The following is a 6090-nucleotide window of genomic DNA, read 5'->3' as shown; positions in this document are numbered from 1 at the left end:
ATGTGTATATTAGAAGAAAACAAGCGCTGGAGAGAAATTGAAGGGATAGGGACTGTACAAGAGCGGGGTGGGAAGGGAGGATGCTTAATATTTTAGGTAGTGTGGTCAGGGAGACCATTAATGAAAAGGTGACATTTGAGTAAAGATCTGAAGGGGATGAAGGAATGATCCATGAGGATCAGTGTGGGGAAGAGCATTCTAGGCCAAGACTTGCAAGGCCCTGCAGCAGGAACACACCTGTCATGTTTGAGGAACAGCAAGGAAGCAAGTGTAAAGGGAGCAGGGTAAAGGAGGAGAGGAAGAATTAGGAGTACAAGGGAGAGGGTTAACATGAAGGCCCTTGTAATGTGTTACATGGGCTTGTCTTCTCTGAGTGACATAGGCCGGTGGAAGTATCTGAGCAGGGGACTGATATGGTCTGATTAACATTTTCATGCTGTGTTGAGAACAGACTGAGAGGTGAGGGTGAAGCAGGGAGGGCCAGTTAGGAGGCTATGGCAGGCATCTTGGCACTAGCAATAATGGCTTGGACCACACGGCAGCAGTGGTAAAAAATGGTGAAAGCGGTCAGATTCTAGAAAAGTTTTGAAGGTTCAGTTTGAGGATTTGCTGACAGATTAAGCTTATTTGTGAGAGAAATGGAGAAGCCAAGAATCACTCCAAGGTTTTTGTCCTGATGATCAGTCAGAAGGATAGTTACCTTTAACCAAGACAGGAAATCCATGAAAGAATGAGGTTTTAAGGGGAAGATCAAGGGTTTGATTCCAAACATAAAAATGGAGATGCCTGTTAGACATCTGAGTAGAGATGTTGAGGAGACAAATGTGACAGGAATCGGAGTTCAGGAGAGAACTGGAGACATATCTGGTGTTCATCACCTTATAAATTGTGTAAAGCCATGAAACTGGAGAATTCCAAAGGAGTGAACATAGAAAAGAGGGCCCCCAAAAGAGTTCTGGGGCTCTCCAAAATGCAGAGGCCACAGAAATAAAGGGGAACCAACAAAAGAAAGTTGGAAAGGAGCCACTAGTGTGGTAGAAGGAAACTGAGTGTGTAGTGTTCTGGAAGCCTAGAGGAGGAAGTGCTTCAGGAAAGAACTTGGTGGCTGTGCCTAAAGCTGCTGAAAATCACTTAAGATGAATATAACTGCAGAACCAGCTCAAAATGGTCCTGTCTTTCTAACAAGATCCTGAGTTGTCTTTCAGAAACAACAGGAGAAGGTATAAGACCAAAGCTGCAAGTCATCTGCAGAAGCATGTGCAGAGAGAGGAGAAAACTAATCTCCAGCTACACTCAGAACCAAAGTCTCACACACCACCCTGCCATGGAATTAAAGGACCTTGAGCAGAGGCACCCTAGGAACATCTGGGGCTTCAGCCCCTTATCTTATGATGAATGGCCACGTTCCAAAGCTCTTCAATCGAAACCTGCATAGCCAGCACTTCCACATACGTGCCTGTTTCCCCAACCTTCAATCTTTGCCTTTAAAAACCCTTAATTGTTTCCCATTCTCCTTGCTTGGTGCCTTGCAAATAAAATGGCTCTACTCGCTCCACTGCAAATCTCAATGCTCAGAGTTTGGCTTTGCTGCGCATTGAGCGGGTGAACCCTCTCAGTCTGGTAACACGAGGATGAAGTGACTCTTGGATTTAACAATGTGGAAGTGACCTCGATAACATCAGTTTTGTGGAGTGTGGAGATAACTTGATTGGAGGTGGTTCAAAGAATGTTAGACTAAATCTAAGGAAATGTTAGAAGCAAGTATAGATGTCTTTTGAGTTTTGCTTTAAGCCAGGAGGAGAAAAAAAGTATATAGTAAATGAACGTTAAGAGAAGGTTGACTTAAAAATGAGAAAAGTGATAGCATGTTTGTGGGTTGTTGGAAAAGATCTAGTCAAGAGGAAAAGATATGGGAATGAGATGAGACTTGCCAGAGTGATATCCTTCTAAAGAAAGAGAGTAATTATGTAGTACACAGGAGGAAAGGTGTATCTTTGACGGAAGCATGAACTACAGACAGTTCAACCACAGTAACAGAAGTGAAGGCAGGGATGGTGGGCCCAGATGTATGTAGAACACTCAGTGTGATAGTGGGAGTTTGAGGGGTTTTATCTTTCTCTTAACATTTTATCTGAGGTACATATGTATCCCAAATACATAGCTCAGTAATTTTTACAAAGTGAACAGGCCTTTGTAACTAGAACATAATCAGCAACCAAAGGCTGCAAAGATAACCACTCTTGTGACACCACAGATTATTTTGCCTGTGTTTGAATTTTTTATCATACAATATGTTAAACAACAACCTTCAAGGCTGAAAACTTTGCTGAAAGAAAGGGTTTATTGAGCCATATGCTAGCCAAAGGAAAGGACAAGGTCCTGGAACATGCAGTCTAAACCACCAGCAGCAGGGTTAGATGGAGAAGACAGATATGTCTGCTGTCCTGGGGCTGACAAGGCTCTTTCATACAATGAGTTTTGGGAAGAAAGATGTAAACTGTTTTTGAAAGAATTTGCACTGGCTATAGATAAGTCAGGAGAAGATGAAGTTGGGGATCGTTCTAGAATAGGTGCACAGTCCATAAGGAAGAGTTTGGTTGTGGGCAACGGTCCGGAAAGCTCATGTGTAAGCAGGATGTGGTGGCGTCCAGTGGTCAGCACTTTTCTCTAGATGATCTCAGAAATAGCCGCCTGGAACTTAATTCAAAGTTCTCACATACATTCAGGAATGTAAGCAGTCTTTCTGGTTTTTGGCCCACAACTGTTAACTCTTGTTTCTTCTTCCATCCTCTAGCCTGCTGTAATTTACCTTAGGACATCTCAGAATTTTCCCTTGTCAAGTACCATGATCTGTTTTGTTTATGAGTTTCATTTATGTTGTTGAGTGTAGCAGTAGTTCAATGATTCTTGCTGCTGTGTGATATTCCATTATATGAATATACCATAGTTTATTGTATCATTGATGAATACCTGGGTCGTTTCCAGCTTTTGTCTATTGAGTTGTGCTCCTATGAACCTTTCTGAACATGTATTATCATAGGGGACATATGTATACGCTGCAGTTGGGTATGTATCTATGAGTGAAATTACTGGGCTGTAAGGTATACATATGTTCACATTTGTTTCGTTGATCTGTGTGTCTGTTTTTATGCCAATACCATACTGTTTTATTACCAGTTTTGTAATATAGTTTGAAATCAGGAAGCTTGATGCCTACTGCTTCGTTCTTTTTGCCCTGGCTATTTGGGATCTTTTGTGGTTCATCTTGGGGAACAGAATGAGTAAAAGCAGAGGGAGAAAAGCACAGAGCATGTGTCCAGTCAGTCCCTTAACTCAGCCAGATTAGTGTTACGCACGCATCTCCAGACGTGGAAAGAACAATCTCAGTTCTCTGCCCAGTTTTGAAGCCAATTTCTCTTGTAACAGAACATTAGGAGGTTCACAGAATCAAAGAGTAGGACATTCAAGAGAAAATACTGCTAAGTCTTTCTGCATGATGCTCTTTTAAGCTAACTCCACTAAATCCTTTGCTGTTATGTTGCCAAGTTCCTGTATCTTTTATAAGGTGAAATGCCTTGTTCCACATCCCATGCAGATTCTACCTAAATACTAAGAAAATGAGATTTTATTATTACATCACGTGAAAAATAGCTGGATGAGGGTATTTTTAGAATGGGTCCATAAAGCAAAGGCTACAAATTCTTCTGGAGTATTTGAACTCTCCCTTACCATGTACTGTTTTATTAAGTTTAAATTTCATTACTATGCTACAAATAATTGCTTCCCTAGTTGAGATGTATATATACTCAAATATATGTACATAATTAATAATTAAAAATTTTACTATTAGTAGCAATTTTGACCCACTCAAAAATGATGGCAGCACATCTATGACACTGTGATTGATATCTACCAATAGATAAAATTAGCTGAAGATAGATCGCAAACAAGCCAATGACCAATCTGACACTAAACCCAAAGAGGCTATTCTTTGCCCACTACTCAGGTGTTAAAATAGCACTTAGAAATGCATCTAGAGATGATTGACTCTTCAATGTTACAAAAAGCCTAGCTTTTACTTAGTCTTGATGGTAGACTAATGGATTTTCTCTTCTTCTGCATTAACAGCCAAGTAAGCTCGTTATCACCGGAGCCTGTGGCAAGGTGGGAGAGCAGAGTGATGTGAGGCTCATGCTGTGACTTTTTCTGTAATTCCAGTAAAGTCCAAGTACCGCTGTGTGATGATTACAACACCTACACTGCAAAGCAAGTGTAAGCTTTGTGATGTATATGCAATTAGATCAGATAGGAGAAAATGTCCAGCTATGACTTCTGCACTCCTACCCAGCTAAAAGCAGAGGGTGTACAGATAGCTAACCTAAGTCTGAATTGGTTTCGACAGACAGAATGCAGTCTACACTGCAGGCGTTACATACGTTACCTGGATGAGTACCTGAGTGAGTACTGGAACAGACTCAAGTTCTTCATGTCCTTTGTTGAATTTTTTCATGTACTTAAATGACTCCTTTGTATGAGGTCAGAAGAGGTCAATATGGGTTACAGTCAGGTATAACTGGGTTTATTTTGAAAGATGGGTGGGATTTTGATTCTGAAAGGCATGAAAAAATGGAAGAAACTGCATAATCGACTAGAGACTCAGACCTGACTTGTTTCTCAAGCATAACGGGAACAGACTATAAGATGGTTGGTAGGGAAGGTTAGTAAGAGAACACTGGAATAGATTACACAGAATGGGCTGCAAGGATGACAGCTAGTTTGTGTGTTAAGGGCTATACTGGCACGCTGAGGTAACCCCGCAGAAGCATCCAGAGGATGGCATAAGCCATTATTCTTATTAGTAGATCAAGGCAGGCAAAAGTATCTTACAAGAAACTCCTCACTTAGGGTCAATGTGTTGCTTCTGCTTCTGTATCTTTTGCAAGTACAATCTATTGACATCATTTACAGGATTTTTAAATTCTCAAACAGGCATACAACTCTAGCCCTATACTTCTGGAAGACTTTAGTAACTGTTAATTACATGAAAAATGTTTACACAACTTATTTCTTAAGAAACAGAAGTTTCTACAACCATTCTAGGTTTACTTTCAACGTGCTTGTCTCCTAACCATGATGCTTAACTTTCAAAGTAAAATGACTTGATTTTGGTTAATTGCAGTTAATAACTTGTTATTTAACATGCTTCAACAACTGAAAAAAGACTAATATAAATATTTAAATTTTAATAGGTTCATGAAAAGCAATTTTGCTGAAGATTACTGCCAACTATCATCACTCACCAGAGGGGAAAAAAGGGTGATTTTTCATCTTTATGAGGCAGCTTCAGTACATTGAACCAGGGTTTAATTGTGGTTGACCACATGATGGGGGGTGGGGGTGGGGCACTGTCAAACACCTACTTAAAGGATAAACAGGGCCAGGCCCTTATTAAAAATAGTTGATCTTGATTAACCTGTTGTAGCTGCTAAATTCCAGTTACTCAGCTACCTTGTGCCTGACATGCCCTCTAATTTAGAAATTTAGACTAAGAATTATTCATTATATATTCCTAGATGACAAACAAGGGAAACTTTCCCCCTTCAATTACACAAAGATATGCCATACATTTAGGACTTTTTATTATAAGTCTAATAATTGGTAAAATGTAGATCATTTAAAAATGTATAAAACTTGACCAATATGGCCAATTCAAAAATAACATGTTGAGACTGTTTTATGTTGTGGAAAATATAGGTTTTTGGTTTTGTTTTGGCTATGGAAGCTGTCTGAAGATTGTCTAACTTGTCCTAATTCAGTTGTACTTGGTAGGTTATTTTTTTTACATTGATTATCCTTGGTTTTGTACTTTTAAAAAAGAAATTTTCTAAATTAAATTTCAATCCAGAATTTGGTTTTGTTCTTGCTGATGCTTTCATCATTTCTTACAACTAATAAAACTAAAAATAACCTGACTTTACTGAAATGAATGCATTTTCTAATTTCCTTTGCAGGGAACATGATGCTCTTTCAAAATGCTTATCTAATATCTTCATATTGTTAGCTTAATAGCTCTACCAGTTATTACCCACA

The sequence above is a fragment of the Pteropus vampyrus genome, unplaced genomic scaffold (genome assembly GCF_000151845.1).
Source record: "Pteropus vampyrus isolate Shadow unplaced genomic scaffold, Pvam_2.0 Scaffold85, whole genome shotgun sequence".
Lineage (NCBI taxonomy): Eukaryota > Metazoa > Chordata > Mammalia > Chiroptera > Pteropodidae > Pteropus > Pteropus vampyrus.
This window is presented reverse-complemented; position numbering follows the sequence as displayed.